Genomic DNA, 8,935 nt, shown 5'->3' with positions numbered 1-8,935 from the left:
AAAGATTTAATTGGGAGAACAATGGCTGTGCACGTGCGTTATAATTCTTGGTACATTTCTTTACCGTCCTCGGCAAAACAACAACGTGAAATGACCAAAGTCTGCGTTGTCTGGAGAACGTGAACCACGACGGCTAATTTTTTAAATTTTTATTTCAAGTTTATCGCTGTGTCCCAGATTCGGTTTCGTGAAAGTTTTGGCAGTGATAAACAAAGTAAATGACTTAAGAGTATCGCGAGATTCGTAGCTAAAATATAAATTCATTTTTTAATCGACGTTGACCTCGGTGTCGCCGTCGTGGTTTCTGAAACTCCCTAATGACTTAGACAACACTGCTTTTTGCCCACTTTCCTGAACTTTAGTTAATTGTATCGTGCTATCTGAGGTACGACGTTGAACGGAAAAAAGGTTAATAATGTGTTGAAAATGCCCATTTCTGTTTGTACAGTCCGTCCGGGTTCACGTGAGCTCCATAAAAACAGAGGAAATGCAAAGTTATAGCACAAGAAAGCGTGCAAAAGGTGTGGTTTGTTAAAAATTGTGACATATTTGTTAGCTGATTGGTGTAATCTTATTTTGCATATTCATGATGACTATTGCTGATCCGAGGTGCTTGTTTGTCATTTTGAGATGCTTGCCGTCGGAGTAAGATGTGTAATTCGTAGTTCCTTCTACACGAGAAGCGAATTCTTACTTTGAGGAAGAAATGAGGTCGACGTTTGGGGAAGAGAGGTCGGTTGACACCCATTTCTGCTGATGATTAGTATCAATTTCTTTGTACTCCACCTTCGCAAGCAATATTTCAACCATATGCGCTCGCCGGACACGGTTTACATTTCGTGTTGAACTTTAGAACAACCGTATGGCTTTACACGGTAACGTAGTAAAAAGAACATTAGAAGCTAGTTCAGGAACCATACGCGACGCTTAAGTTCTCAGCGGTTTGTTTTCGATGTGAGTTTGGCTTTCTTCGTTAAAGTGACGTTTCTTTGTCAAACTTTGTCTTGTACTTGTCAACGCGCACTCTTGTTTAACAATTCACTGTGAATTCTTTACTCGTTTATTCTTTGGTTTCCACACTTTGGATTGTTCCTTACGCAATTTTTATCTGTTCTATTTTCAGGGAGTAAACGACTGAAGACAGGAAAATCAGGAAAACATAAGGAGAGGCAAAAGGATTCACGCAGTGACGATGAAGAAAAAGTTGAGAATGGCATTTGAGAATTTGGTTAAACTGAAATCTCTCCGATATGGCAGTCTTTAAGCTAGAAAAGATATAATCGTGTTCAAAATCGTTTTGTTGGTCAAAAGTTTTCTTTTTCTTTTTCTCGGCTGAAATATTTGCGATGGATCGGAATGACATCTGGACGTGAAAAAATTTAAATTCGGTAGTGATTGTTAATGGACTCTGCCATTTCTGACGGAGAGGTTTCAACCGCTTTCGAGCTATCATTTAGTACATGTTTTCACATAATGGGAAGTTTTATTTCTTTGCTCGAGCGATCATGAACGTGATTAAATCATACTTTATCGGTTTGGTATTTGCATGCTTCACTACGTGTATTTGTTAAAGTCGAGAATTTTTTTGCTTTATTTTTTGAAAAGTCCAAATCGTTGTACAATTGCTCATCACTCCCAAGTTTGAAAACATGTTACTAGGCGATAACGTTTGTAGAGTATTTTTTTAAGGTGGCGCTGCATGTTGAAAACGAAAACACCGTGATAATAACTATTGGTTACGTGATCATGTCAGTCATAACAAATTCTGTTTTGATATAAACTGGACAAATAAGTCAACGCTGAACATTTCCAAATGTCTTCTTCTCCAAAATCGAATTAATTATGCAGTTTTACGAACGTCTAGTTTCAATTTATCATGTGAATTGTCTGCTGAAGGGCAATACCCTTGCTCAAAACAACATTAAATTCCTGGTAGCCGAGTGGAAAATTGTTTCAGTTGAGCTATCAAACGTTATGTTGTCGGAGAATTATTTCCACTTTTCAAATCTTTGCATTTTTAAATACGAAATAAAAGAAGTGCCTCGATCGATTCTTCGATTTGCAGTCGAATAGACTTGAACGTTTATAATTTTTTCCTTTTTTTTCCGATATGTCATGGTGATTAGATTAATTCATCTGATGTGAATTGTGTGTATGTTAAAAGAGCAAATTCGTTGCTCAAAATTAATTAATGACCCAAATGATCTGAAAATGCTGCAGCGTGTATTGAAGTTAATTAACAGCGTTCAGTTCAACAATTTCTATCGTTTCTTCGTTATTTGAAATTTATTATGAAGCATTTCAACTTACTCTTTCTAGGAATCGTGAACGAGTTTGTAACTTCATTCAAGTTAATTCAGCTTTCAATATTTATGACATGATCACAACCAATTATTTAACGCTTTCTTCGTTTGTTTACGTTTTTTATGCGCTATAGTAAAAACGCGAACATCTTTTTGACGTTTAATGTGTATTGACATGCAGAGCCACCTTGCAAATAAATAATTCTAGAAGAGGATATTGGGTTTCTGGATGATCATTGTATTCTGAAAATACTAGATTAATTTATCGGCAGATATTCTTTTATACATTTCTGTACGGAAAACGTTCGGTTTACATTTTCTCTCTTCGGAAGGGGAATAAGCGCAAAGAGATCAATCAAAAACCAAATATATCCTCTTGTTTAACTTCCAGCGAGGCTTTAATGAGTTATGTCTGGTATCAAGCAACTCTTTCCAAAATGCTTTTCAAAAATTTGTAGCTCCAATTGTTTGAGTGTTCTAAAATGATATTGCTTTCTTCCGCAAATGATGGACATTTTTACCAAAATTATACACTATTACATCTTTGATTTTCAACACTAACTCCAATTGTCTGACTCCTTGAAAATTTTATCGCTGTCGTTTGCTACAGACAAAAAGTCACCAAACATTTACTATTAGCTCTTTTGCTTTATCAAAGCTGAAATTCCAATTGTCTGATTCTTCTCTGTTACTGCTTTCGTTCGCAAATAGCACATTCGTATTACAGAAAATTTTAACAGAAGCCATAGGACATAAAATATAGCGATACGTTTTGAAGCTTGATAACCAGACATTAATCTTTAACACCTCGCTGGAAGTAATTTCTAGAAGATAACGAAGCAAGCCATGAATATATTTTATTTCAACTGGCTTATAATTCGTCGGGTTTTGCTTTTTGATCTCGGCTAAAGGTGACGGAAGTTCTAAAATTATTCTAACGCTGGGACTAAATTGAAGTTTTCGCGGTTTTTTTTTAATATTTTGTAGGAGTAATCAGGTTCATGGCTTGCCTTTGCTATCTTCTTGAAATATATTACATGATGATATCACGTTATATAGTTGAGCTGTGAACGACAGGCAGCTAGAAATCTATATACAGAAAGAAGACGAGCCAGTTAAAATGTCTACAACTGCAACGTTTCTGCACAACAATGAGAAGGTGGCGACAATTTAGAATCGCTTTAGTTAATGGTTGGAGAGCAAGTTTCCCAGCTCTATGAACTTTCTTAAATATTTCGATTTAGAAATTTTCTCACCTTCCCAATGTTGTGTAGAAATGTTGCAGTTGTAGAAATTTTAACTTGCTCTTCTTATTTTTGTAAATAGATTTCTTACTGCATTTCGTTTTACGGCTGACTATTTAACGAGATATCATCGTGGAATATACCATCTTGAACACAAACAAATATTTACAGCATTCAAAATCTTGGTGTTTTGAAAAACCTGAATGACAGAAATCAAAATTTTCGTTAGTTTGTGTTCAAGAAGGTATATGTTGATTTTTTTTGGCGGGAAAAATTCAAGGAGGTACCTCCTTAAAATTTTTGTGAAAGAAGTTGTCAGGGGAAACGCTGTGCAAATTTTTTCCAATTTTCCCGCCAAAAGTCTTAGTATATATAGGGAACATTTTTTGATGACACCTTTCTAATTAATTTAATCAAATTTCAATAAACTAATTAAAAAATACTTCAGACTTATTGATTTGTCATTATTTTAATTAAAGTTATTTGACGTCAATAAAAGAAACGAAAGAAGACAAAACAAGTTTGCGTTTTTGTGTATATTACTTTTATTGGGTGAATAATATAGGACTTTACTGAATAGAAGTTAAGTGTAATGATATAATACAGTTTAAAAAATATCAGAAAAAAATAAAAGAAAAAAACGGCGCATACGTTTTTTAGGCGCTCCAAGTTTTTTGGCGTGAAAATAAAAATATTTAAACATGGGTTGAAACAGAAATTTGTTTTAAAAAATTGGCGCATGCGTATTTAAGTTTTTTGGCGGGAAAATTTAAAATTTTGACATGGGTTACCCTAAGAGTAAATTTAGGCAGTCAAGACAATGTTTAGAAAGCATTTAATAAACAAGAGAAACTGATTTTGTACAAAACTAACTCGACGGAATACGCTTGAAATAACTCGACAAAAAATCAGCAGCGAAATTTTTCATAAATTCTGGTTTCGAGAAAACTTTTTAAAATCACTTTTGGTTTCATGAGTCATTTTGGAAAAACAAGACAAGGCAATCCATTCTGAAATTGGTCCGTCAAAGAAAACTAGCAAAAAGTTGTGATTCTAAATACGAGGGCTAACTATAAAAATTTGCTCCTCATGGAAAATGAAAGACTTACGAAGCTCACGATAGGAGAACTCAGTGAATCATATGATAGAAACGTACAAGACTATAGAACAACAGTAGTGTTGCGTTACAATAACGACCGTTGAGAATATGCCAATAACGTTTTGCAAGGGAATTGTTCAAATTCAGGAAATGTTGCCGTATTTTAACTGGTAACTCAAAAAATAAGGAAAATAAAGTTTCTTTTGGTACCCAGCTGCCTTGCCGTTTATCTAAACAAGCCCACAAAATATCAAAAGGACTTCACAATCTTCATTTGCTAAATTAACAGTTAAATCTCCTGTTGCAATGCCGTGTAATGAAATTCCCACACAAAGCCTTGTTAACATATTCTCAACGGCCGCTAATGCAACGCAACACCACTGATGTTCAAGAGTCACGTACGCATCAGTCACACAATCCACCAAGCTCTCGTATCGTGAACAAACTTTAAGGCAAAAGCATTAAAACTGCATTAAAATTTTGTACAGCAAAGCTCACGAAACATTTACCGAAAAACCTAACTGTAACTCATTTTTCGGGCGAGTTCATTTTTTTTATTGATAGCCTTCGTGTTCTATTTAATTGTGAGGAAAACATCGCTAATCTAACATTTAGTCTTCGAAAAAGACTTTTCTTATACGCCCTACTTGTTAGTTTGAACAAAATCTCTCAATCTGTCTTACTTTGGTCCTTTCTGTGCTTCATGTGTGTCTCTCTTTAGTGTCCTAACTTCTTAATATTGCATCTGGTGTCTTGTCTGGTCTTGCCTTTGCCTTCGCCCTCGCCTTTATCTTCCCTAAATCGTCTGGTCACTGAGAAATCCTGAAAGAAAGCAAAAAAAAAAAAAATGTTTGATGTACATCACACTGAGCTTTGTATTATATTTGCACTCTCTTTGCAACTACACGAAGCTTTCTTCATCCTATCCCATATAACTTAGTTAAAAAATTCCTGTATTGATGTTCTTTTTAATTGTCATCACCTGTTTGCTTGACAATGAACTGATTTTGTAAGATAATGGATCAGAAAACCTCAGCATTAATTTGCAGCAACTACTAAATTAATAATGGCTTTGATTTACATCCTGAATTTTGTGGCTCTTTAAATAGAGAGGAAAGATGTTTAGTTGAATTTGGACAGTGGTGGATCCAGGGGAGGGGCACGGGGGGCTGGGCTGCCCCCCCTTATTTTGGGTAAAAAAAAGAAGAAATCACAGAGGGAAGAAAAGCTGGCAAAACAAGCAAAACAAAACTACCCCCCCTCCTTAGCTCAAGGCCTGGATCCGCCACTGTTGGAGACTAGTTAGTAGACTATAGCACAGGCTTTGAATCTAACAATAGAAATGCTGGTGGTAAATGAATAAAAACAACGTGAAACTACTTGGTTCATTACCTTTTTTTGCTGTTGTTGTTTTTGTTACTTAAACAGTAGCCCGGGCCAAGATTAGCCTCAGCAACAATAACTATTGAAAAGCTTTCCTTTTGCATCTAGTACAATATTTACAATAAATGTACTCTCTCAATTTACTTTTACCCTGCCAACCTAGTAAAACAAACTATCTGGTGGCAAACAATTCTGTTTTTAAAAAAATTTAACTTAAAGAAGATAATTTGTACACCGAAATTCTGTAATGAAAAAGGTCACCATGTTCATTTGAGAAAAAAAAAACCAGCATTTATTTCGCTGTCGAGATTAGCATGATGCTGTGTATGTGCAAGCGCTTGTGAGTGCTGATGATGCGAAAATTGTGCACAGTACGGGTGCGAAAATATGCAATTCTGAAGAATTAACTTAAAAATTTGGAGTAATCTGTCAGGATGTAGTAATCAAGACAGTATTTGTCAGTTAAAGTTTCAAGACGTCTGACAATAATGTTGACAACAATGTCGAGATCAAAACACGACTTGCCTGTCACTTTCCTGTTACCTTCAAGCCATGTGACAGGTCCCAGTAAGGGTGTGGCAAATGAAATAAGAATGGTCACTTAAAATTTCATTCTCTCTGTTAGTGGTAAATATGGATCAATTTTAGACCCATCTGTCAGTTGTCAGTAAGGATTTTGAGATCAAAACACGATTTGTCAGTTAAAATTTGGAATCATCTGTCAGTGGTCACTAAGGATGCTGTGATAGAAACATGACTGTACTAGTCAGATAAAATTTGGAATCATCTGTCAATCGTCAGTACTTCAGTAAGGACATTGGGATCAAAACAAGATTTTGTCAGTTAAAATTTGGAATCTTCTGTCAGTTGTCAGTATGGAGTTCAGACCAAATCATGATTTATTAGTAACATTTTGGATCCATCTGTCAGTTGTCAATAATTTTCTCCAGACAAATTAATTAAATACTTTATAAAGTAGACAAGTGATGAGAGTGGAGCAACTCAGCAACTAGGAAATATTGTGCAGTATATAAATTTCACAACTCATCCCCAGTATATCACAATAAGAAGGGAGAATTCATAATTATTTGAACCTGGGCTTCTCAAGGCCAGTTCAGTTTATGAAGGTCAACATTTTTTGAACCTCAGGAGAAAAGAAATTTCTCCCCATCAGTTAGTTCGGTTGCCCTCTTTGGCTGTCCATTTCTCTGCCGTTCATTCAGTTTTTATTGTCCGGGCAGAAACCAACACCATGTTGTGCTGATGATGATGTCTGGGCAGGGTACATCTGTCTTAAAGTTCCAAAATGTAATAAAACACAACAAAGTTGCTCCCTTGTCTTCTGTAATATTGAAATATCAGAAAAAAAACCTCCATGAAAACGTCAACGCAACGTGCAAGTAGCATCCGCGGAAGAACTGGGCACCATGTATAAAAATAACTCAAGAGGTGTTACCTTAGGTACAGTGTATAAGGAAGGATTAACTCTCTTACATTGATCTTCTTTTGGTATGATATGAACAACTTTTCACTTCACATATATCAACACGGGTCGCATAAAGAAGGAGCAGAACTTCACTAAAGGTAAAAATGCTTAGAAAATTAGGGGGTCTTCGTTTTAGAGTTTTTGGGGTCTTAGGGTCTTAGGGTCTTCGTTTTAGAGGTCTCCGTTTTAGAGACACCCCTTTTTCCAGTGTTCATTCATGTTTTATTTTTCCCCAGAGTGGGTTTTTTTTTACACTCTTGATTAACGTTTGTTTCCCCACCCTGGGGAATTCGTTCACTGAAAATAAATCCCCGCCTCTTACCCGCACTCCTCCCCACCCACCCCTCCCGCGGGATTTACATTGATAGGTGCAAAAGATGTAATCCACGAGATATCGATTTACTTTGGCTAAATTAATATCTCGAAGCATGTAAAAGTCTTTTCACCCATTTAAGTAATCAAAAGTAGTAATAGAACATAAATTTTTCAATACGTGTACATACCGTGGACGGTCAAAGACAACACTTTTCATCTTGAGGTCGCTTGCTGTTTCTGGCTCTTGAATAAGTGAGCGAATTTCCCTCCAGTTTGTTCCACAAGCAAAAGTTTGTGTCTGGGACACGTTTGGGAACATTTCCTCTCATGTAGACACGGCATTAGGCAAAGGTTTGTAGGCAGAAACTTCTAAAGAACCTCGTGCAAAGGTAGCGAAGAAAAAGTGTAAAAGATATTTGCAATGCAAATATTCAATTTGAGTCCCAGGGCCACCAGTCTTTCTTAAACGGTTGGGCCTTGGCCCGACGAAAAGGAATTTTCAGTAACCGCCTGCAAGCAGACTCTTTTATTTTTTATTTATTTATTTTATTTATACGGTAAGAAAAGGCTCTGCTTGCTGGTCGTTCAGTAATTAAATCAACACTGTTTTCCACCTGTTGATGTATAACTGAAACCTTCTTCTTTGACAGAGTTAAGAAAAAAATCTCTGAATTTACTGAAAATTTCTCCCCATGTTAGTTCGGTTGCCCACTTTGGCTGTTCATTTCTCTGCCGTACGTTCAGTTTTTAACGTCTGGGCAGGGCTCACACTACTGGTGTCATAACACCATGTTGTGCTGCTGATGATGTGTGGGCAGGGTGCATCTGTCTTTAAGTTCCGAAATGTATTAAAACAGCGAAGTTGCTCCTTTGTCTTCTTTAATATAGAAATATCAAAAAAAAAAAAAAAACCTCGATGAAAACGTCAACGCAACGCGTAAGTAGCATCCGCGGAAGAACTGGGTACCATGTATAAAAATAACTCGAGGTGTTACCTTGGGTATAAGGAAGGATTAACTCTCTTACGTTGATCGTCTTTTGGTATGATGTGATCAACTTTTGACTTCACATATACCAACATGGGTCAGATCAGGCCACATTGAGT

General features: G+C 36.2%; 1 long non-coding RNA gene across 1 annotated transcript; it reads right to left on the bottom strand.

Moving 5' to 3' along the window:
• Positions 1-4,068: 4,068 nt before the first annotated feature.
• On the bottom strand, positions 4,069-8,812 carry LOC149105761 (uncharacterized). The gene is made up of 2 exons (XR_016201381.1): positions 8,019-8,812; positions 4,069-5,468 (listed from the first exon to the last, which is right to left on the bottom strand). It is a non-coding gene; the product is annotated as an uncharacterized LOC149105761 (long non-coding RNA).
• Between the last annotated feature and the right edge of the window lie 123 nt (positions 8,813-8,935).

Source organism: Orbicella faveolata, unplaced genomic scaffold, assembly GCF_042242905.1.
Source record: "Orbicella faveolata isolate gen_17 unplaced genomic scaffold, um_ofav_v1 contig_34, whole genome shotgun sequence".
NCBI lineage: Eukaryota > Metazoa > Cnidaria > Anthozoa > Scleractinia > Merulinidae > Orbicella > Orbicella faveolata.
The sequence above is the reverse complement of the archived record's forward strand: the minus strand, read 5'-3'. Positions and strand labels throughout refer to the sequence as shown.